Genomic DNA, 24,486 nt, shown 5'->3' on the forward strand with positions numbered 1-24,486 from the left:
CAGCCTGAGGACAATATTTGCAAATCAATGTCACGTGACACAAGCTGTTGATCCTGGTGCTGGGGACATCGTTGACTAGCCTCTTGCTAACACTAACCTGCACCCCTTTTAGAACCACGGGCAAAGAAACAGAAGAAACCTCAATAAACAGAAGTTCCGTGACTGACAATGTCAACCAGCTAGAAGAGCTTCAGCATTAGCCAATCAATGTGTTGGCACTGTGGGAGGTGTAGCCTGCTCGAAATGAACTACACATTTTCAGCTGAAGCCAAACACGTGTCTTTCCTGTCTGTCTCCATACATACTGTATAACACTATCACAAGACCCAAAATAGACCAGCTGAAGAGCAGGCTGACCCATGGAAGGTTTGGAATGTGGATTTAAAAGAGACTGACAGTAGAGGCTGTTTCTGACTTCTGGGTTTCAAACTCCCAATAAAACGAGCTGCTTATTTTCTGCTGTGTAAAAGCAATGAGGCATTCTCAAATGAAAACCAATCAGCATTCGAAGGCAAAGTCTGTGCCCAAAAACGTCCCAAAGCTTAGTCTGCCTGATGCATGCATGGTGACACTTTCTGTTTTGCACTTTTTTGTCACACTGGCTTGTTCTGTGACTAAAAGGACAGGTTATGTTGACAAATTGAACTTCCCCACCCATAGTTCTTCTCCACCCAAGTTAAATACTGCAGACTGTTGGGGTGCGGTTGCAAAATAAACACCAAAAATGTATTTGTACATTCTTTTTTTTCCATTTTCCCATAATGGAATGATCACATGGTGGAGCTTAATTGTGGTTGGCATGGTTCAGCAGATACAGCTCAGGCCTAACCTGCTTACAGAGACATGCTCTAATCGCAAGGCCTCAATCTATCAGTATTGCTCTTTCTTCATTTTTAGAAGACCATAAAATCTAAATTAAGGGCAAGAGACTTAATTAAGCAGTTATCACATCAAGAATTTTGTAGGACCACATTTGTAGGCATGGACTTATTGAGAACAATGAGTGATCAAAATTGCTAACACAGCCACCTGCTGTTAGAATCCAATATACTTCATGTTAATACAGGTCCGGAATATTTCATTCAGCACTTATCAGAGGTCTTGAATTAATTGTTTCTAATGTAAGGCTCGTCAAATGAGAGTGCAAGGCAGGATCAACAGTTAAGGCTGGACGGATAAGACTAAATTGCCTGTTCACCAAATGGTCGATAAATGTGAACAGTTTTATAAGATGTAAGAAGGGTTTTGCTAATGTGGCTGCTGTAATTAAAGTATAATCACATTATTCGAGTAAGAATATTTCTGTTAAAACATAATATAAATATGAATTTAAGAGAGAAAATGGAATAGCAGGCTTTTTGTTAGGACTTCTTGATGGAAAAAAAGCAGGCAGGCTTTCGGGCCGAAAGAGCAGAAACAGAAAACTCACTTCATAAGAATCGCCCTTTCCAGTCATTCTGCATGACAAACAGCTCCGACCCGTTCCCTAATTTTTCCCTCAGTTATCTGTTTTCTGCTAACGAGACGTCACTAATATGTTCTGGAATGCCGGGTGAATGGGCAATTTGATTGGCTACAAGGAACTTAATGATGTATACCAAATGTGTGAGGACAGCTTCTTAGCGCAGATCTTTTTTTTCTCTTTCGTTTTGGTGAGCAAACATACTTGTTGACAAGATTTTCTAAAAGAGTTCGCCATTTCAGGCAGGCTTTAATCTCAAATTAGGAGTGATGAATCGTTTCCAGGGTGCCACCTCCTTTTACCAATCTAACAGCCTCCTGTTTGTTAGATTGTGCATTTTCCCTTAGTTAGTTAAATCGTGAGGACATGCGCGACAGAGGCAGCATAATTAAAAGAAAAACTGTTTTCTCCTCTCTCCACAAACACATGGCTGATTGTATACCTGTGTTCCTTTTAACTAATTAAAATGGCAAATCAAATACTGTAAGTTGTCTGTTTACTTAAGCCCATAAGACAATTGAGATGTGGATTTTGTTTTATTGTTCCCCTCTCCAAACAGCGTCTTATTCCGACTTAATTTGCACCACTGTGTCTTCCTGAGAGCCGTCTACAGTCATCTTTAAACGGCTCCATTTAAAATGCAATTTGATTAGCTGCCAAATTGCTACCAAGTCTTTGCCACTGCAGCGCTGGGATGGGGTAAAAATTTAATTAGCATTTGTACATAAAAGAGAGGTCTTTGTCATATTTTACATGATGCATCCCAGAATGACCAGTACGCTCAAAAGCTCCTTCGCTCCAGCGAGTTCAGGCTAATCGATCTGAGGGGAGTTGACAAAAGAACATGGAAGAGAGAGGGAAAAAAAACTGAAACAAAAGCTCAGGGAAGGCCTCGGTGGCACCGCAAACCCACAGGACTTGGCATGTTTAAATAATCCAAAACTTTTCTTTAATCACAGTTTAGAAAATTGGCTGGGACCTACAGTAGGAGACAGCTGCTGTGCCCCATAGCCATTAATGAGATTCGCTGAGGGTTTCCCCTTAAAATATTTACGCCGTCCCATGGCACTGCAATATTGTCCTAGAACGAGAAGATAAGAGCCGAGGAGGTGTGTTGAAGTTCTCCTAATCAATTTGCTAATTACTGGAGCGGCTATAGGAGAAGAGAGGAATCCCTTCTGGCAGAGCTGGATTCTAATAAACGCTGAAAAATTTATTTACTCAGCGCGCCAAGTGGAATTCTGAAGTGGAATTAGCGCAGGAGGCTGATTGAGAGCAGCTATGCAGCGGCTGTGGTCTTCCTCAAAGAAAGAAAGAAAGAAAGAAAGAAAGAAAGAGGACTAGACAAATATGTATTTGAGAAGGATGTACAATGTTATTCCGCAACTCAGCACAACACCTTCCACATGTGGTCAGAAAGCAAAGGTAAGAAAGCATGAACATTTTACTGTCTCAAATCCGCAGCTTTAAGATTCCTTGCGAATTCATTAAAGAAACATAAGGAATGTATACTGTTAATCAAATAGTTAGGAACATGCAGCTGTTTTACTGCAAATGATTTCTTCCTTGGTTTGCAATAACTTTAAATGGTATAAACTAATCAGGTTTATTTTGAGGAAAACAACACATCACACAAAATTTGTGGCATGGCAGGACCTTGGGAACAGTTAAAACTCTGCATATTTTAGCCCCTTGATATCAGCACTTATCCGCACTCAAACGTTTCAGGTGTTTAAACTGTCAAAAAAAGTTTCAATATATTAACAATAGTTTAGAACATAAAACTCTCAAATCATTCTTTAAGCAAAACCTGCTCTTCATATCATAGAAGACACTTTGATGACCAAGACAAGTGATGCAAAATTAAACCAAATGTATTAGAAAATAGCTGCTTTAAGTGAACACAACTTTTGCAGATATTTCTTTTTACACTGAGTGATAAGTAACAGAAAAAAAAAAATAAAAAGGGAGAAAAAAGGCAGTAGAGCATGAGAGAAAAAATAAGGAAGAAACAATAAGGGAAAAAAAACTACTAGTAAACAGCTGTTTCATATTAACAAAACCTCTGCAGGTATTTTATGTTACTTAACAGAAAAGTAACAGATAGAAAATTACATTTGCAAAACAAGTGAGGGGTCCATAAATCTTGTTAAAGAACAGCAGTTATACAGTAAAAAATGAAAAGAAAAACTAATTGAAAGAAAGAAGTAAAGAGAGAAACAGTGAGGAGATGAATGAGTATATGCGTGTCTGTAGTTGAGTAGAGGCCATGGTGCTGGCAGTCTGGGTAGCTGTGTTTGATGGCACCTCTGCACCTTCAGCCCAAAGCTCTACTCCGGAGGCCACGCTCCACCCTGAGCCTGTCAGCCAGCGCCGGCTGCACACTCCTGGAGGTTAGGAGGCAAACCTGGAGCCTTCCTCATGGTCAGCCCCTTCACTGACCCGCCCTGCGGCCACGGCCCCTGCGCCCCGCCTGTCACACCCCGCCGTATGTCACCCACCGCACCAGCATCAATTACCATAAACTAAACCCCGTTCTAGACCTCCCAGCAACAAAACACAACCTGCAATACTCAACAGACAGACAAAGCACGGATCGCTTTACAACAATGTTTAACCCTTAGAAGTCGCCATTATCGTGGGTGATTTCAAAAACATAGTATAGTGAGATATTAGTATTTTTTACTTTTTACTCACTGAAATGTCTAAAGTGTAGATGCTAAACTTACAATTAATACCATGTTTGTGTTTGCAAGTAGAAGAGGAGGTATTCTATTATGGATTGTTTTTGCCACACACTTGGTTGAAAACAAACAAAACTCCAAACTCAAATCTGTGGCTACAGAATGTAAAAGTAATTCTTTATGCAATTGACCATGTAATTGTTTAACTGTGTTTATATAGTCTTGAAAAAAGCAGTAATAACTCCTGACTTCTAAGCCCATATTAAGTATGTTAAGCACAGTTCAGAATATCATGCAAAAGACAAAAAGTTAAAATAAAAATAAAATAAAACTTTTGGTTACCTTTGATTACATCACTGTGCACCAGTGGGCAGGAATAAAATAATATTAACCAATACTATTATGTTTCACCTGGCCTTCCCAGAACCCCCACTGATCACTCAGCAAAAAAGCTCTGCTAGCTCAGATACTCTCCCTGATACCATAACTCTCAGAGAAATTATTTTGATTCACGATGACTTTAAATCAATAGTGTCCAATTCTTTCCTGGAAAGTCTCAGTCCAGCACATTTTTGGTGATTTCTCTGCTCAAAAGCAATATTCCAGCTGGATTAGTTTTACCAAAAGAGGTTCTAAGGTGTAACGCATAAGGGATTTAACATGATGATTTGTATGAGATATACCATCTGCCTAATTTCCTCAAAATGACCCCAAACAGCTCAGAATCAAACTTCATAGATCGGACATTAGCTAATTAAAACTACGCTCACAAGTACACTTCGCCTTCCAAAGAAGATGGGACGCTGTGCAGAATGTAAATAAAAATAGAATGCAATGATTTGAAAATCATGTAAACCATATTTTTAAAGGAAAATATTACAAAGACAACAAATCAAATGTTGAAACTGAGAAATTTTACTGTTTGGCATTGTCTTGTTGAAATAATTTAGGCCTTCCTTGAAAAAGACGTCATCTGGATGGCAGCATATGTTGCCAAAACCTGTATGTATCGTTCAGCATTAACGGTGCCTTTACAGATGTGCACATCACCCATGCCATGTGCACCAATGCACCCCTCTACCTTCATGAATACTGGCCTTTGAACTGTGTACTGATAACAAGCTGAGTGGTCTTTTGCCCAGAGGACACAGTGTCCACGATTTCAAAAAAAGAATTTTTAAAAGGTTTATTTGTTGGACCACAGGACACTTTTCCACTTCTCCTCAGACCATTTTGAATGTGCTTGGGCACAGATGATGATATCAAAAGTTCTTTGCTGTTTTATGTTGAGAAATGTTATCTTTCAATTGTTGCACTATTTGATTGTGCGGTCTTTCACAGAGTGGTAAACCCCTCCACGTCTTTACCTCTCTGGGATGCTTTTTTATACCCAATCATGTTACTGACCTGTTGCCAATCAACCACCAGGTGTTTTTTAGCATTACACAACTTTACCAGTCTTTTGTTGCCCCTGTCCCAACTTTTTTGGAACATGTTGTTGGCATCAAATTCAAAATGGGCAAATATTTTTCAAAAAACATACAATTTTCTCAGTTTCACCCTTTTTTATGTTGTCTTTGTACTATTTTCAATGAAATATAGGGTTTACTTATCTCCACATCATGGCATTTTTTTTTATTTACATTTTGTGTCCCAACTTTTCTGGAAATGGGGTTGTATTTATATTGTATAGTATAATTAAATGATGCCAAATTTACTTCTGCTTGAGGTTATTTCAAAGTGTTCAAGTTGGTGACTTCAATTCTAAATAGCTTTTGCAGAGTTTAATAAAAACTCTCTTTTCACAACCCCAATTTCCAACTAGCCAATTAGCTGCCTGGCTAACTAAGCTAAATAGCTATGGTCTGTTTTTTGTATTATTTTGTCATTTTGGGACAGCTGGCACAGCAATCTTTATTAAATCTTTATTAAACCTAAAGCTATCACTTGATAATCTTTTTCCAATGCCTGATAGCGTCAGCTAAGGTTCAAGGTAATTTTTGGGTTCAATCATAAACCCATAAACCAGTAAAACTTTGAGCACTGGAATTTCTTTCTGTAAGGCAAATATGTTTTTCAACAAACAACTTGGCTCCTGCTTCAGTCATTTTCATTAATACTTAAATCATCTAAATTATAGTACACTGTAAAAATATTTCATCAGTTCAAGCTGAAGTAAAAAAAAATGTGTGTTAATAGGAATGTTTTAACAGGAATGTTTAATTGATTTTATTAAAGTCAGATAAACACTGTGGCTGAAACAAACAAAAATAACGAAATATTTTAAGTAAACAAAGCAACTTGAAAACAACTTCTGCCCTATTCCATTTTTACAGTGTACCTTTTCAGGTAAAAGTAATCCAGCACAAACAGAACTAAACAAACCGACTAAGCCTGGTAACTAACTGCTGAGTTGAATCAGGTGTGTTTGAGTAGGGAAATCGCCAAACTGAGGCCCTCCCGGAGCTGATGCCGGCCACCCCTGACTTAAACGGTCTAACAGCTGTGTGCTGAAAGGTTTGGGCTCCATTTTCATTGGACGCAAGCAGTACATTAGCACAGCTAGGTGATAACTGAGAACAGGGGATTGATGTTCTAGTTTTATACTCTTCTTCCTTTCAAACAGAGCTCAGTCTGAAGATGTACATGGTAGCAGTGGTCTGAGTGTTAGCTGGCTCCTCTTATTGTGAAGGGCTCACACTGGCAGACTGAAGCCCACTTTAACTTGTTCTTACTGCCCCTAGTGGAGAAGAACTCTGTAAAAGACTCAGAGAAGAGTGGTAAAATACTGTATATATGTTTGGATTATCTTAGCATTTCTAGCTCATTAATTACAGGCGGAGGGTCATCTGTCAAACTGATCATCATATTTGTGTTTGTGCAACATTTCTGATTATGTGGTGTCTTTATTTCCACATACATGTTAGCACTGAATTATTACAGGTATTATATTTCTTACAATTCCACTTTTATACACTTAAAATAGAACTGCATTGAATTTACGCAATTGCAAGATGTACTCACATGAATAAAATAAACTACATTGCCACCATTTGTCTTTCATTTTACTCAGCTCTGGCAATAACTGCACGTATATATTTTATTAATATGAGAATGATAAATACATTTGAAAAAGTAAATTCAATGCATCACATTTTTCAGTCTACAAATGAGGCTTTTTTTTAAAAAAAATGCATTTTTGAAATGTTTTCATTACGCCCCATGTACACCTATCAGCTCTGATGGAAATTAACGCCGCCACCTGGTTTAGCCACTTTTCCTTCTTATTCCGCAGCAAGAGAGCATGTACACCAGACCAAAACGGATGACTTAAAAGAGGCAATTAAGCGATATCACAAACAGCTCGTTTAGCAGACAGCAGCGCGGATGTATCAAAGGCTAAACAAACCCCACTGGGCCTTCAAGACAAAAACAACAAAAAGGAAAAAAAAAGACCCGTTGCTGTGACATTTTGTTCCTCTCACCTCGACGCACGCCAGTCACAACGGACCTGCTTTGTGGAGGTTCTGGGTTCTGATCACCATGGCGATGGCTCTTCGCCACCCAGCTCACCCCGCGGGGGCCGCGCCGGCAGGTTGCCATCCAAACCCCAGCCAGGAGAGCGGAGGGGAGGGGACTACAGAGAGCCGAGCTGCAGGAAAAGATGCTCCTACAGGTGCCTGCACTGATGTAATAGCACCAAGCAATCCCAGAGGCTCGTTTCCAAGCTTTCTCCACACTTTCCATCTCCGAGCCAGAAAACAACAGCGCCACAAACATGAGCAATTATAACAGGGGAGCTCAGAAGGCTTTGCGTTTCATTCATAACCTTTGAAAGGGCAGAAAATAGAACAAATGGTCCGAGCGTAAAAGGCTCAGAACATCTGTTTGAAGGTAAATCATCTTTACGTGACACACAGAGGCAAGAGATGACATTAGTACGAAGCAGACAAAAGGGCAGCTCCTTCTCAGCCAGCGGATCAGCCTAGCTTGTGTTTGCTCATTTGTTTGCCGTGGCGCATAATTGTGTATTATTCAGATGCGGACTGATTAGAGATGCAATAGAGTGCACAGTACATCACTATACACTTATCAAAGCCAGCTCGCGACTGCCTTAAAGCAGCAAATAAAAACGCGCCGTCTAGAACATGCCGGCTAAGAAAAACAGGAATACAACTATGCTAAGACTGGACCGAACAATTCAAATACTCGAGTATTCTTTTGTTATGTTAGTATTCGATTTCTTTTTTAGTATCGGAAGCTTCATCTTGGGTACCCTTTAATACCCAACAGAAATCTAAAACACTTTGGTGGATTCTCGACAATTTTCAAAGTTTGATGCTTATTCATCACAGTTTCAAATAAAATCATAAAATAAGGGGACAAATGGCAATTACTTAATAGTGGAGGTAATATTACAAAAAACATGTCATACCCAGGTAGCTACAGGTTGAACACAGCCATACTCCCCCCTACAACAGCTTTGCAGGTCACCTCTATTTTGAACAACTGAAAGATGATAAGTTAGTGAAAGATATTAAAATAGGAAATGGCATTTAATCAAAGAGAAATAGACAAGAACAAATGTATATATTTGGCTCTAGTTTTGACTGCCGAACAACATTTAGGTAAAGAAGATAAATGTGTCCTGAGTTACTTCTTTAGTTGCCATTAACTGAGAGACAGAGAAAGCAGGCTAGCTAATTAGTTTTGCTGATTCCTATAAGATACAAACTGCCATAAACCTGCACAAATTTAGTATAAAACACTGAAATAACCTGCTGAGTTGTGAAGTTGCTGAACGAGATTTATGTCTGCCTCCTGAAGTAGTTACACTCACAATAGATCTTAAACGTGGACCACTTAGCAATGGAATATAATCTTCAGTAAACCAGCTGAACTGACTATGATCACACACCGCTGAACAAAGATTTTAAAAGATTTACGTCTTCTGTATCATTGCTGCTATCTACATAAGCAAAAATCCAGTCAGACTCATCTGTCTTCTTATCTGACATAACACTGCAGCACATCTAAAAAGTCTCTCAGCATCTTTGGGACATCTACTGCAAACAGGTATGTATAAATGTACATCTAAAACAAACACACAATAATACTTGGAATGTAATATAATAATATTATGAAATATAAACATTATTGTTTTTATCAGTACTGCTGAGAATGTGTATTAAAGTACTCAGTCTGATTTTTCAAAGCCTGTAAAATGCTGTTCAGGCCAGCTCTCTAACAACACACATAAAGTGTAAACTGACACAGCAAGAGAGTAACGTGGTTTGTAAGCTGAAAATAAACTTTTCTCAAGAGAGGGGGGAAAAAAAGAGAGCACAGAGGCAGAAACGTCAGTAATATAAATACAGGCCCTGCAGATGATTTGTTGCAGTGTGTGTGTGTTCATATGCTCTAAATCCCTCTCAACTAGTCAACCAGTTTCCTCAGCGTGATAATTCACTAAACTCACTTGTAAGCTAAACACAGCTTTGCCCATGCAATCACTTAATCTTCTCGCAACTGTAATAAATACCTGGCAGCCAACACCTACACGACCGCACACTCCAGTACCTGTTTACTGTTCACTACAAGTGATTTTTTTTTCGACTACGAAGCACATGGTATACTGCAAGAGAGCAAACTTGATCTGATTCTCATTCGAACAGATGAACCTGTTAAAGGGGAGACTGAGAGCTTTGAAATCATCGTAATAACATTTTCAGACTGAGAAAGCAGGTTGAATTTTGAGTGCAATATTTAATCGTCTCAGTCACAACAGGTCTAGAGAAAGCCCCACTGTGGACACAGCCGGCCAGCTGGGAGGGCTTGTGCATGTGCGAGTGTCCCCACTAACCTTGGCCAGCGTTAGGATTACCTTGCATTTACACTCAATGCTCCTTCTTTCCTTAAGACTTATTAAGAATGATAATGAGCTCGGAAAGGGGCAGCATGTCCCTTTCTCTGTCTTGTTAGCTTGCTCTCCTCTCTCCCTCCCCTCGCTTTCTGTCACTCCCTCCCTCTCTCCCTCTCTCCTCTCTCTCTTTTCCTCCTGTATTGAAAGGGCCCTGGACAAATTACCAAAAAGGCCATTTTCATCTATGAAGTGAAGGCTTAAATCGATACTTATTTCATGCCTTCAAAATCAAGCCTACATTACTGTTGTCGCCGTGATTTGTTTATTTTGCCCAAGAATTTTTTTGTGCGTGCTCTTTTCGGTGAAGGGGAAATGCTCGGGACGCAATTCACCTTGAACCTCAATTATATTGGATTTCTCCACTGGTTGATCAAGCATGCAAAGAGGACATTTCCCCTGCACTAAAATAAAAATAATAACGATGATTAAACAAACATGAGGCTCCGCATGCTCCTCTGTTGAGAGAAGTAGATTTTACAAGGCCTACAATGGTGAGAAGATGGATACCAAATCATTACATCGTGCAATTTACAAAGTGGAGGTGTGAAAAAGCAATTACACTACATCTTGAGCTCTGTCGAGCAGAGTGTGGAATTATGAATGTACGTTTGTACCGCAAGGGCTCCGGGTTCAAAGCCAAGGTCAGACAAAAAAAGAAAAAGAAAACATCCCTCAAGCCGTGAAAGTTCCTTGTCAGTGTGCAAAGCCAGAAAGAAGTACATGGCCTACAGTGACCACCTAAAAACTGCATTTCATTTATATCTCAATAAAGATGCCATGTAACCTGAGAGGTTCATTAGTAGGTTCTGTTTACTTTGCCTGGTTGTTAGAATCAAAGTCTGCGAGGTCTAATGCCAGATCTTATCTTGGGTAAAAAGAGAAAAAAAAGAGACAAAATCTGTTTTAAGTAATGAGTAACTTCTGATTCCATCATAAACTGCAGGTGGCCTATTGGTATATTATAATCATGAATAAATAATGTACTATAGTAGAGCAAAACAACTTCGAAGCTACTTATGTTTTCAAAACTATTTCTAAAAGAGCCTCACTGTTCAGAGTGGAAAGCAATGTGTTTATATAGGGATAAGAGCCAGACCGATATGAACCTTTTATGGTCAATACCACTTTTAAGGGACTAAAAATTCTGACAACCAATAACGCCAATTACATCATTTATTATTTATAGTTTAGATTTCAATTTTACACTCCAATAGTTTTAGTTAAACATTGCTTTACTACATAGATGTAGCTGTCAGTTGTCACACTTAACTCAAATAAACAGAAACTAAGTCTTAAATAACATAAATATTGTAGTTGAATGGTTTGTTTTACAGTGTAACACACAGACATCTCTGATGTGAGAAAAAACAGGCAAGCTTGTAATCACTGTGCTCACTTTCATTGCAGTAATACAAACTGAACTGGTCAATTTGAACACAAAATAATAGAACATATCAGGGTTAAAATAACAAAATACAAAACTTCAGCATCATAATAACATGTCATAACACAAAAATGTTTTAACTGAGCCTGTCTCACTTAAACAATGTTACATTGTTGACCATATAAAATTTTATCTTTTTTATTGCTTTATTGATTTTATTGCTTATATTATATATATATACATATATATATATATATATATATATATATATATACATATATATACATACATATATGTATATTGGAGTTTGAGATGCTATTAGGCTGTACTTAATAAAATCAAAATATATTTCTGAGTAACCTGTTATTACTGTGTAACAGTACAAAACAGATTTTTTTAATACTAAATTGCAATTTGAGAGTCTATAGCCTATATTATCATCAATGTTGTTTTGAGTCTTAAGAGGGGAAATTTATCCTAATAATATGAATCTTTTGAGCTGCCTGTATTTGAGTTAGACCAATCAAAAGCAACCAGTGTTCATGACAATGCAACTGGCAGCACGGCAAACTCACATTCAGAAAAAGTGGATATACTGTTCTTCTTGGTCAAAAAGACAGGCCTGGACGCTAATTTACAAAAATTAATTGCAATTTTCATCACACTCACAATCAAACAAAACCCATAATCCTTCGGCCATTCTCTGCTTATAGATCAACAAACGTTTCATTGTGAACAGGCTATGCCAAAGTTGTAAAATCAAGTATTATAGGTAGAGTAAAAGCTGAGCTGCAGTGAGAGGAAGGGGAGAAACAGAGGGAGTAAAAAGAGAAGAAGGAAGGTGTTGCAGGAAGAAAACAAGGGACAGATGGACATGACAGTGCTTCATCAACACTGAGGCAGATGAGCACCTGTAAAAGTGCTGGGCCAGTGTGAGATGGCTGGCTGTCCAGATGGAAGCGCACCTTCGGACATGAGCCACATGCCACCACGCTCCACAGACACACCACAGGGCGAACGGGACCGCCACAGCTACACACACCCCGCAGCTCGCACGCGAATCAACAATTACATATGGCCTGTCGATAATCGCCGAGCAAAGGGAAAGCTGTGACCACTCAATGGCCAAATTTCTCTGATAGAACTGAATGATATATACAAACTGCTGTTTTCATTCTTCTGCTCATGAAGGATACACACTGTTTATGATAGCGTGAAATAAAAGTAATCATAAATGCACATAAAAATAAAATGCAAAACCACACTGATACACAAGCACGTACAACAGACAGTCCTGTAATGCTGTAAAGGCCTAGAATGCAAATGATGTGAACGTCTAGAATGCAAAGGTTCAAAGATTTAACAAATAAAGACAGACATGCAACACACAACTAAGAGACAAAACATTTGCAAACCGTAACTAAAAAAGTTTTGTGTTTACCTTCACTCATGTACCACAGGCATTTTAAATATGAGATGGCTTTCCCTGAATGATTGGTTTAACTGCAGACAGAGAGGAGAGAGAAAAAAAAGAGTAATTAATTACTTATGTGAGCCACTGCATGAGAAAGACAATAAACCTGCCTGGTCGCCATGGATATAACATATTTGCTCTGAAAACAACACAATAATTAGCAAAGAAGAAAGATCCGGTGAGAATCAGCAGACCCTAGGGTTTAAAGAGCCACTGATCTTTCTCACTCTCTCCCACGTTCGATGTATGTGGCAAACCGTGCACAAACAAACATATGCGTGTTGCTCATATTTACCAGCCACTTATAATAAATGGTTATATAGGGACTGCATGGTAAACAATCTTCAGTCATGTTAATTGTGATATAATTAATCAGTAGTTTTCTACGTTCATCTTTTTAAATGCAGTTTCGTCTGCATTAGTGAAAGTGCAATAAATAAATAAACAAACAGAAATGAGCAAGGTTGACCAGGACGTCGGATAAGTGGCATTTGTGAGACATCTTGTGCCTAATCTAATCAACAATGCTTCATATGCTGCTTTGTCATGGACTGCTTAAAGTAGCTCATAACAACACAAAGGAGACACAACAAGAGTCATCACAGGACTCAGTGTTTAGAGGCTCTAGGATTAACCTAGAATCCCTTTCCAGGCTTCCCTGTAACTACCAGAACAACAGAAGATACCAATATAGGACACCGGCAACAGCATTTAGGGACAGGTGTCTCACATAGAATGAACTCAGCCAAAACAGAAAGTGAAGTAAAACGAGACTGAGCGAGTTCACAGACTCATTTAGGTGGTAGTCTATTCCCATCCTGCCTATACAAGCGTCCAGGTCAGCTTCATAACAAACCCCTGTCCTGATCAGCACTCCTGTTAGGACACAATAGCCTTCAACAGCGGCACAGTAGACTTCAATACTTCATAGGCTGTTTATTCAGATTAGACAGACTAAGTGAACATTACCCGGCTCAGTGTTGAATCAGCAACGTATGGATATATGGGCTAACTTGATCAGATCAGCGATAGGCTGGTGTTTTAATCTAACGCCAGCAATACTAGACTACATATCGCGGGAACTGAGCCAAAGGATTGTGTACACGAGCGCTGTCACGCCGTTTTCACTCCGTGCAAAAACTTATTTTCTCACTCAGTTTCACTTCAGTCAGTACTGCATGCAAAAACAGTACTAAAACTGTCCCGACTCAAATCTCACAATCTTGCTCAATAATACAGCTCTAACACACCAGGACGCTCTATTTTTATCATTTAAAGCAGGAAGGCGTCCAAAGAGAGAAGACAGGCGTGTGAACTGTCGCCTATTTTAACGCCGACAAACACGTCAGGAAAGGCTACAGCCCAAGTTTACAGGGCAGTGTTAAAGAAAGCTCACTGCAGCCCAATTCTGAGTCAAATAAGAAACTCTAGTGAATGATAAAACGCGGTGGAAGAGAAGAGGAGAGCAGGTTCGAGGAGCGCAAAGTCCTGCGTTTAAAAACAGAAAGCAACAAAGTTGATAGCCGTAGTCTGTCTATTTGACAAGTCTGTGTTCTGGTGCTCAAACAAGCACGGCATCAGTTTCCATCTGCCCTCGCCAAAATCACCGCGATTCTGAATCACTTTGGTAACTGTATGAAACAGGTGACTTTTTTCCTTTTCCTCCTGGACTGAACAGCGATTTCAAAGGCAGTCTAAAGCCCTAGCCAAGTCTCCATCTCTGCCACTGTCCGAGAACACCTGGTCGGGTAGAAGTCAGCGGGGAGCCGTGGGCGAGCACTTTTTTATTCGGACTGAGCCGCAGAAGTGAGCTTAGTCGATAGTGGAAAATAAAAGTCTTACCTGCGGGGCTACTTCGTCGCTTTTTGCGCCGAGTTTTCCAACTTAATAGGAGGAAAGGTTGGGCGAGAAAGGTGGACGCCGAGGGAGCATGCGTGATCAAAGTTGGGTCATTTGTTTTTTTATTTCTTTTTTTTATTATTATTGCATTTTCCCCGTATTTCTAACAGAGAGGGCGAGCAGCCCGGAAGATGTGCCCTGGAGAGCTTAGTGGGAAGAGGAGTGCTTAATTGAATTTCTCGCCGAGCAGAGGGAAAAGCTGGAGCGGATTGTGTTTTGCCTGACCGGTCAGGCTTGCGCTGGGGCTTCTTTTTCCACTCGTATTCCGCCATGCCACGCCCAGGCCAGCTAGGATTGGCTGGCGGCGTCTCTCCTCTTGCGCTAAGGTCGGCTAGTAGTTTAAAGTTTGGCGGACTGCTCATGAGAACAAACCATTAGCCAATCACAGCGGAGGGGCGGGGCTTGTCGAAATACGGGTGGAAAAACGCACTTCAGCTCGTACTTCTGAGTGTTACAGGCCTGTCGTTTTAAGCTTGTTAGCCAATGGCGTGCTAAGATATTAATTTAGGACTACAGGCAATGCAACTAACCAAAATTAATGACATTAATTCAGCATTTTATTGCTTTGTCTTTTAGGTAAGACAAATTTATTAGTGAATTTAACCCTTTTTGTATTGTCCTTAAGCAGTTTGCTACAAAATCCAAGCCTAAACATTATATTGAAAAAAGTGGTGCACTGAATATGCCTGGTTCAAATGAGTACATCATTTCCACATGGTTAAGACATATTAACACACAGTTATGGCCAAAAGAAAGAAAGTGAAACGGAAGGAAAAAATTGTGTCGATGATACGAAATCCAAGCCTAAAGTTCTTGTCACAATAAACCCCTAGATCAGTTTAACAGCTTGGTCTTAACACTCTATGTTCTTACATTCATACATAATACGTAAAATATGTTTAGCTTGGAGGATTCTGTTTACATTAGGTCACATTTTCAACCACGTTACATTTTATGAAACTAGCCTCACTGTTGTTGTACATGCTAAATAGTCCAAACATGGAAAGAAAATGATACGAAAGTACCATCAGTGTCATGGTCTGATTCTGGCTAAGTATGAGAAAATCCAAATGTGAACTCAAAGGACAAAATGACACGTCAGTGACCATGACTTCAGGAAGCATCAGGAAGACTTCCCATATCGACTCCAACAGTGGTTTGAAAGATATCACAGTTTCTGTAAGTGTGCACTTTTCACCTTTTACATGTGATCGTCAATGGAAAACAAACAGGGAAGTGAAAGATTTCTGTGAATATTGCTTCTTATGACCTTCAACACAGAACCCATGCAATGCTGGGAATTAATAAGTACTTTTTTATGAGCTTCATGTTCCCAAATGCGCTGGGGCTGATAAGGAAAGCACTGAAACAACACTTTAATAACATAATCTGCTAATAAATGAGTTATATGCTATAAAAATATTCTTGCTTCCTTTTCTACACTTCCTTTTACTTTATGAGTTATGTGCAGGTATAACTGTATGTTTTTTTGTGTGAGGAGTGACATCAGGAGTGGCTCCCAGGGGACCAAAAGAGAAGTGATAATGTGTTTTAACCCTGAACTTCCCCTTATCTAAATTCTGCAGTCTTGTGAACTATTGACAAACAGATTATTGCCAATTAGCAGTTTTCTGATGGGCCCTGCTCTACATAATAAAGAATCTGAGGTGATCGATTGCACAGTCAACTAACAAGGTAGGGCACTGATCTGTGCCTGTCACCCAGGGTCACACTGTTTCATGAGAACAGCATAAGGTTATGTATGGCATTTAGTTAGAAATAATGGCAAAATCATGTAGAGTGGTTTTGCTTCAGGATGACTGAGATGATTTACGTTAAAAAAAGTGATGCACTGAATATGCCTGATTCAAACGAGTACATCATTTCCACATGGTTAAGACATATTAAATCAACACAGTTACGGACAAAAGAAAGCAAGTGAAACTAAAGGAAAAAAATTGTGTCGATGTAATGTATTTAATTGTATTCATGTGGATGTACACAATCGAATTCAATGCATTTTTTCAGGAGAACGAGAAGTTGCGAATGCCAGTGTCAAATTTCAAGACATCATATTGAGTGAACAGATTCTTTAAACCAGTTTGAATTGCTAGATATAAATATGAATAATCTTGTTATTTCATGACCAGTATTATTGCCTAATGCCAGTTTAGAAATGACTAACCTTTAAACCTTTCTCAACATATCAATGGCCTTTTACACTTTGGGCTATTAATGCTGAATAGAATAATATTTCAGGTCTACTAGTTGATAAATATTACAAGACATGTTCATAGTTCAAATCCCCATCCTATTATTGCCGGTGGGATACTGTTACAAATCGTACATATTTAATGCTGAGAAAGCCCACTGTGTTCAGAGGTACTGCTCATGTTCTGTGGTTCAAACTGTTGGGTTCAACACTTTTAAACAGTCAGTTTTAACATCATGTCACAAGAAAGCACTTCTCAAAGGTAATACAAGACGGCTGGCAGGATGCACACAGGAAGGTGAAGAAGGTCGTAACAGCCGAAACCTCTATTTAGCACTATACTTAGACATTTAAACACTGTATTGGTGAAATAAAGAAGAAGGCCAGTTTATTGGAAATTATCAGCAGATTTAAACACATTTATACATTGACTGTGAAGTTTTGCATAACTTTAGGGGTAGAGTGATGGAATGCAGATGTTGAACTGCCAACGATTCTGCATACCCATCAGTCAATTCCCCTGATGTTGCAATACGGGGATACAGAATAATAATGTAGTAAGAAAGGCCAAAAATCAATACATTATTCTGCAGATCACTTGATTCAGTAATGACCAGCACAATTATTGCCATCCATTGATTCATTAGGGCCGCTCTCAAGGGCAGACCCAACAAACCCTGAGCCTACTGCCTCCTCCACCAGTGCCATCTCTAATTATGAAACATTAAAAGCTAATAACAAGGTAGGACAAGGTTAGAAGAGCCATACTGCTAAGCTGAACCACTTAAAGCAATTATTTTCCTTTTTTGTCAATCTGGTCTTTTTTATGATCATAAGTCATGGTCTCATATTAAGCTCAAATGCACATTAGGAAACACTCTGATAAAATGTTAAAAAGGTTAGTGATCTAATGTCATGCCTTTTTGCAGCAGTGTCATCATATATATAACTCCAGAATGTTCGCTGCATATTTGAGCATTACGCAGCAGTTAAAAATATCTCTATTCTCGCAGTAGTCCAACCTGAAAGGGATGGGCACTTATTGGAACAAAGAGAGAGTTTCATTTCAACTAAACTATGCAAAAATATTGCCACTCCTACAAGTGAACAATGGAAATTGACAAAACTGATGAATGCCACCTTCAACATCCACATTGACTACGTGATAAAGCACTGTCCATATGGCGATGCTAATGTGTAAGCATTTTTTGACGTAAAGACACCTGCGCCCTGCGCAACCAGAAAACCCTGACGCTGGATTTACTGGATATTAACACATCTAACCAGCTGAGCAGAAACGTTTTGACCCTTTAGTGTCTGAATGTTTCCACTGCATCAACAGAGAGCTTGACCCAAAAAGTCAGTCATAAGAAAGGAAGAAAGAAAGAAATGCATTCTCCTCCACATACACAGAGAAGCAGAATAAGGGCTTTATAAAGCACTTTACACTCTTTGGCCCAATCCCATTTCACCCCTTGCCTCTACCCCTTCGTTTTGCGTGTTCACGCCTTAGGGATAGGGTGTCCCGATTTTTGTTGAGATAGAGAGGTAGGTGTTAGGGCTACACGGCCCTCCAAACAGAGGCTTTTCAGAGTCACACTCCAAACTGTGTTATGAGAAAAAAAGAAAAAACTGCAAGATGGCTGCACAAGCGACCACAGAAACCCACAAATGTGAGTATTTTGTCTATTAAAAATTTCAATAACCGTTGTGTAGTCTTAGTTTAATGTCAATTCAATATATTATGGTCATTTGAACAACACTTGAACAAGAAGTTAATTAAGGGTGGGCAATAATAAATAATTGTTGTATTCCCCCCTCTTTAAAGGTATACGATTCCCTAAATTTAACTATACGTTACTGCTCCTCTGCTGTCACTGCAGACTGGCAGGGTTTCTACAGAGCAACCCTAGTAACCTATTAATGAAGTAAAGTGTTTAATTTTTTTTGAGGGTTGTCCCATTTCGTAGAGGAAGATTTCAACCAAGTAACTCAGTTCCAAGGGGCAAGGTGACTCAAAAACAAGGGGTAGGGGTAAAAATAAGAAATAGGATTGGGGTTAAATAATAAAGGTGCTAAAAAGAGTTGTTGGGAGCAATGCCATAGAAGAACAGCTTCTCCATGAAGAAAGAATCTTTCAGCAGATGGTTCTTTGAAGAACCATTTTTTTAAAAAATGAGACATTTAAGCATGAAGAATCTATTTTTAGTTTTAAGAACCTCCACATAATTTAAAGGTTGTATACCAGTTAAAGTTATTTTTCCTATAACCAAAGCTAAGAATCATTTAGTTAGTGATTGCGCATTGTTTTGCTATTGTTATCTGATTTAGCCTTTATTCTTCTTCTTCGACACTGTTTCAACTCCAGAATGTTCTGCCTGATGCGCTTGTATAAAGCTTTTGATCCAACGTAAGGTTTTTGTACAATCTTCGTTAAATTACTATTTTTTTCCTATAGGAAAAATTGAAATAAAAAATGACAATCTACTGTACTTCTGCTCAACCACAAGGCACCGTTTCGCATATACTATCTCAGGGCAGGCCCCCGGAGCACAAATTCAATGTTGTTGTGACCGACACTCATCTGTTTGTCATTTTATTATATCACTCCTTTCTCCCATAGACCCCATTTAGCTTCGCACCGACTATTTTTTTTACAAGACAGCCACCAAACTTTATGTACCCACTCAGGGCAGACCCCAAGCTCTAATCCATAGCCATACTGACCCACACTCCTCTCTGTGTTGTTTTTTCATCCCTCCCATAGACTCCCATTCATTTTCACCCCAACCCTAGGCCTATTATTTCCTTTGCCCAACATTCACCAGACTACATGTACTTACTCAAGACAGGTCCACAATCTTTAATCTACAGCCATACTTACCCGCACTCCTCAATTCCACCTGCTTGCTAGGTCTTCTCCTATCACACAGTGCTAGCAAGCTGGGAGGGTGAGGGCTAGCATGTACTTCCTCATATCATGTGAAGCACCACCACATCTTTTAAAACTGCCACAAATGCAATGTCGCTGAACAGCTCAGTGTGCTCTGGGGGTCAATCAAGTTAGCTAACAGATACCTGCATTAGCTAGCATCACACTGAGTGAAATCTTCACATTTACTTCCTGTTTGGGATCACTTCAGTTTCCTAGGTACGTTTATGATGGGCCAAAGAGTGGTAGATCGAACGGTGACAACATTCTTCAACGCAAGTATTAAATACCTGTGATAATACCTAAAATATGTTAACTAATTTATGAAGACATCACCCAAATGTGTCAGTTACTGAAGCGAGGAGAAAATATGGGTCTCAACAGCTACTTCTCCACACCAAATTCAAGCAGCAACTAAGTGCAGGTTCTGAACAGCCAAAACAAATTGCTCCACAAGGATGTTTATAGCTTCCAATTTGCACCACTATTTGGTTGTAGAGAGTATTAGCTTCTGACATTAGAAAGTCTCCTCTCACTCATTTTCAGTTAAAAGCCATACTTTCTATAAAAACACAAGATCAGTTTGTAAACTAATAGTACACCATTTAATTTTGGGATCTGGCATTATAGTCTACACCTTTTTTGTTTACTTTTATTATTATGATATGATTATCTTCTTTTAAGCCACTCATCCTTCTGGGTCACAGGGGGAGCTGGAGCCTATCCCAGCAGTCATTGGGTGGAAGGCTGATATGATTATGCTATTATATTATTGATGTTATATATGATATTATATATGACCATGACAATGTAGTATTATGATTATAAGTCATAATGACACACATTTGCCAAATATGTGCAACGTGTAATATAGTTTTTACAATTATTTTTATGTAAATATTATGTCTTGTAAAATATTACTTGTGCCAATTATCCCATAATATGCATTGTTTTTCCACGAATGGCTGCGGTATCACTGGGGATCACTGGGGATCACACTTGCAATCTCACAGTGATAAGGCCAATTCTTAGATGGTTGCACCACTCGGGAGCAGGAATCTTTATTTTTAAAAGTGTAGCATAAAAATCCCTGATTGTTAACGTGACATTAACAGGTCAAATGAGCCTCATTTCTCTTTACATACTAATAGAAAAGGGAAGCATATAGCAATATATTGTGCTGAATGAAAACCAATATTTTCCTCCATTTAAATACCTGCAGAGATCCCTAAATAACCCAGCTAGAGCTTAATCAAGGGCGACGGTGATACTCAGTTGCATAGCACGGAAGGGCGGGCAACTGGCAATCACCCTAATTAGATGAAGACCTGTACAAAGAAATGTCCTAGAGAAGCAAACGTCTGTCTGCACGCTGGACGTTAGAGATGGTGGCAGCTGCCTGTGTTCAGTAAATAAGGAGTATGAGGAGAGGAGATGGGGGAAATTTGGCTGAAGAGAAAGAAAAGTTTAACAGATTGGGCAGCTGTTGCTATTTTATTTACTCAGTGCTGACTGGAGACTTAATGCATTCCCCATACTTTACATTATTTCATGAATATCACTGCATATACTTTGTGTAAAAGTATGTAACTGGGCCTACGTTCCAGATATGAAAGGCGTATAAAATTGATGTGGTAAATTCAGCGTAATGCGGACAAATAAGAGCTAAGAATGCAACTTTTAAGGTCAAGAACCTAGAGCTTCTCAGAGCATTCAAAGATGTTTTGAAAGCCCAATGAAACAATGTGTTTTTTCCATTTATGTGCATGCCTAATTTGTGCACAATAACAGGTAGGTGGTCATTTCCTCAATCACTTACACAGGAAATGAAGGTGTGGAGCATTGTTTACACATTAGAATATCACCTAATCAAAACAAGAGAAAAATGCAAGCATGAAACCACGTGAGAATGGAGACCACAATTCCGAGATATTAATACATAGACAAAGTTTCATGCACGTAGACGAACAAATCTCTGCTAGAAATAAAACTAAATCTGAGAGCGACCCAAGAATGTGAAACAGGAGCCGCAGCCAATCAACATAAACTGCATCCTGGTTTCATAAGAATGACTGTTTCATAAGAATGAAAGCTTTTGTTAATGGAGGCGGGCTAATTCAGAGTGTTTATTAATGCGGCCTACAAACAATGCAGCCATATGGCGTTGATAAGATATCTGGGTGCAATGTTAAAGTCTCATTTTAATAAATTCCTAATCAGCTTGTAGGATACTGAAACAACGCAGTTAATGGAAATCTGTGGAGTCAGCAAGGTCCTTTGCAGTTGTGGTCTTTAATAAGATTTGAGAGGCATTACAACAACACAGCAGTCAATGTCAAGTTGAGCTGCTCCCTCTGTCTGTAAGCGCAAGGAAAAAAATAACAGGCAGCAGAGAGGCACAAGTGCAGGCGGAAAGCATGGTCATCTGCTTGAAAAGAGATGGAATGTGATCTCTGGGGGAGAGAGAGTTGGAGGTACTGTATATCACATATCATCTTCGTCTGATCGTTCACGGTTTCTAATTACTGAAGGTGAGGAGGGCCATCATTTTATCGTATTTGTTTTGCATCACTGCAAAAATAGAAAATGAGGGCTTGCAGAGCTGTACCAATTTACTTCATTTCGACCTTGATTAAAAGAAAATTAATTGCCACATCTCTCATTATGTTGTAAGCGGCATTTGATGACTGGAATGGAAAAACAAGCCAGACAGAGCCTCGCTGGGAGTGCAAGCTCGACCCGCTTGTTCAGGAGACAACACACTCTTCTAATGATGAAAATAAACAGGTCTTTTAACACAAGCATCACAAGACAATGTCAAAGATATTAGTTTTAATATCACAGCCGTTCTCTTCATGGTGCTTAACAGCGTAAGAGACCTTGTATCTTTGCCATTTCGTCTAACACATCCTTTGCAAAACACAATTAAATCTTTGAACCAAGTTGCACTGAGCCTTGTTTAGTTCTGGAGACAAGCCACTGAGCACAACTTTGGTGTTGACTGGCAAAACAACAAATCATAATGGATCGAATACACCCACATATGAAGACTGAATAAAGTCCTGCTGCCTCAAATTATACATTTTCCAATATCTTTGCCATAATTCAGATTAAAAAATTAGTTTATTTATTTTACTTATATATCAGAGACAATACACATTAACACAAAAATGCATTACTGTGCAAATGTCTGGTATCTGAGAAAATTATACATAAAGGCATTTATAAAAAAAATTGCAGTGGAATATACTGTGCAGGTCAACAGGAAAACAGGAACAGGAAAAACTGAAAATATACATTTAACAAAAAATTACTCAGAAGTACCATTAATTGATACCAATAATATTTGTTTAGTAGTTAGTGTAACCACTCTTTATTACAGCTCCAATCTTCTCAGGAGACGTGCTTTCAGTTTTTATAGAAATTTGCAGGGATATTTTTCAGTTCACTCTTAGACGCTGGTCGAATTTTCTGCTTCTTATGATCCAAGTATCCTAACACATTCAGGGATACTGTGGGCTGGACTCTGGGGTGATCAGTCCATTGTTCTGAGAACATCGGAAGTTAGTAAGGGCTTCTTGACAGCTACACATCCTTTCAGACCCATAACACTGAATTGTCTTCTCACAGTGGAAGGATGGACTGAAACACCTGTGGATTTTTAAAAATCTAAAGCAAGTGTGGCACTTGATTTTCTTATATGTTACAAATATGAAAGCCTTAAGTATTTAAGTATTGTTTATCTTTTAATACATTTTTAGTATTAAATTTCCCAGTTTGGAAAGTTCTGTTTTTTTATTATTTGGCTCTCCCCTTCCTTGTGTAACTGAATTATCTTACATCCAAACTCCTCACAAATGACTCCTCAAAGTTTTGAACAGTTTTTACAGGAAATTAAATAAATGAAGGGTAGTCTTTAACTTTTACCCAGTATTGTATATAAGTAACCAAACAGAGAATACATTGTGGTTTTATATGTGTTAGTGTGTTGACTTAACCATTTCTAACCTTCTCCTCAAGAAAATCCAGTATTTACAGTTACCATCCAATACCAAGTTTATCTAATTAATCTTTCGGTAAATTAGATCAGGCTTGCTGCTGAAGAAATTAAACAAATCCATACAATGACTGAAGTCAGAAACTAAATGTTTGTTCTTCTAACTGTATTTTTCTAATGAAAATGTTACTACAAACAATTATTTTTACTTTTTACTCTATATATGTTCATTTGCACTTTTTCATTTGCAAAGTTATATAGAGTTTTACTGACAAAAACACATCTACTGCTAAGATAAATAGTTTTAAACCATTTTTTTGGCTGCCTGAAACTGTTCCACGGTACTATAACTAAGACATTTTACATACAGACTAATATTATAAGAAGCATACCAAAGACTAAATTTGAGCATTTTTTCTCTTTCTTATCTGTGTAAATCTACAAATCCCCCCAGAACCCTCCTCTACTGTTCTCCTCTCTCTTCCTCTGTTTAAGCCACCATATGTCCCAGAGGATCAA

General features: G+C 38.8%; 1 protein-coding gene across 9 annotated transcripts in view; it reads right to left on the reverse strand.

The window, feature by feature from the left end:
* The window catches only part of casz1 (castor zinc finger 1), a 230,770-nt gene extending 215,627 nt beyond the window's left edge, over nucleotides 1-15,143 (reverse strand). For 5 of the 9 annotated variants that reach the window (XM_036591373.1, XM_036591369.1, XM_036591372.1 and 2 more), the window contains exons 1-2: nucleotides 14,770-15,140; nucleotides 12,895-12,956 (exon numbers count right to left, since the gene is read on the reverse strand). The gene's annotated coding sequence lies outside the window, so the exon portion shown is untranslated. Of the gene's footprint in view, nucleotides 1-12,894; nucleotides 12,957-14,576; nucleotides 14,741-14,769 lie in introns of those variants that run through there. The other 4 variants (XM_036591375.1, XM_036591366.1, XM_036591376.1 and 1 more) reach the window with 4 other exon arrangements.
* Between the last annotated feature and the right edge of the window lie 9,343 nt (nucleotides 15,144-24,486).

This window comes from Colossoma macropomum, unplaced genomic scaffold, assembly GCF_904425465.1.
Source record: "Colossoma macropomum unplaced genomic scaffold, Colossoma_macropomum, whole genome shotgun sequence".
NCBI classification, from domain to species: Eukaryota; Metazoa; Chordata; class Actinopteri; order Characiformes; family Serrasalmidae; genus Colossoma; species Colossoma macropomum.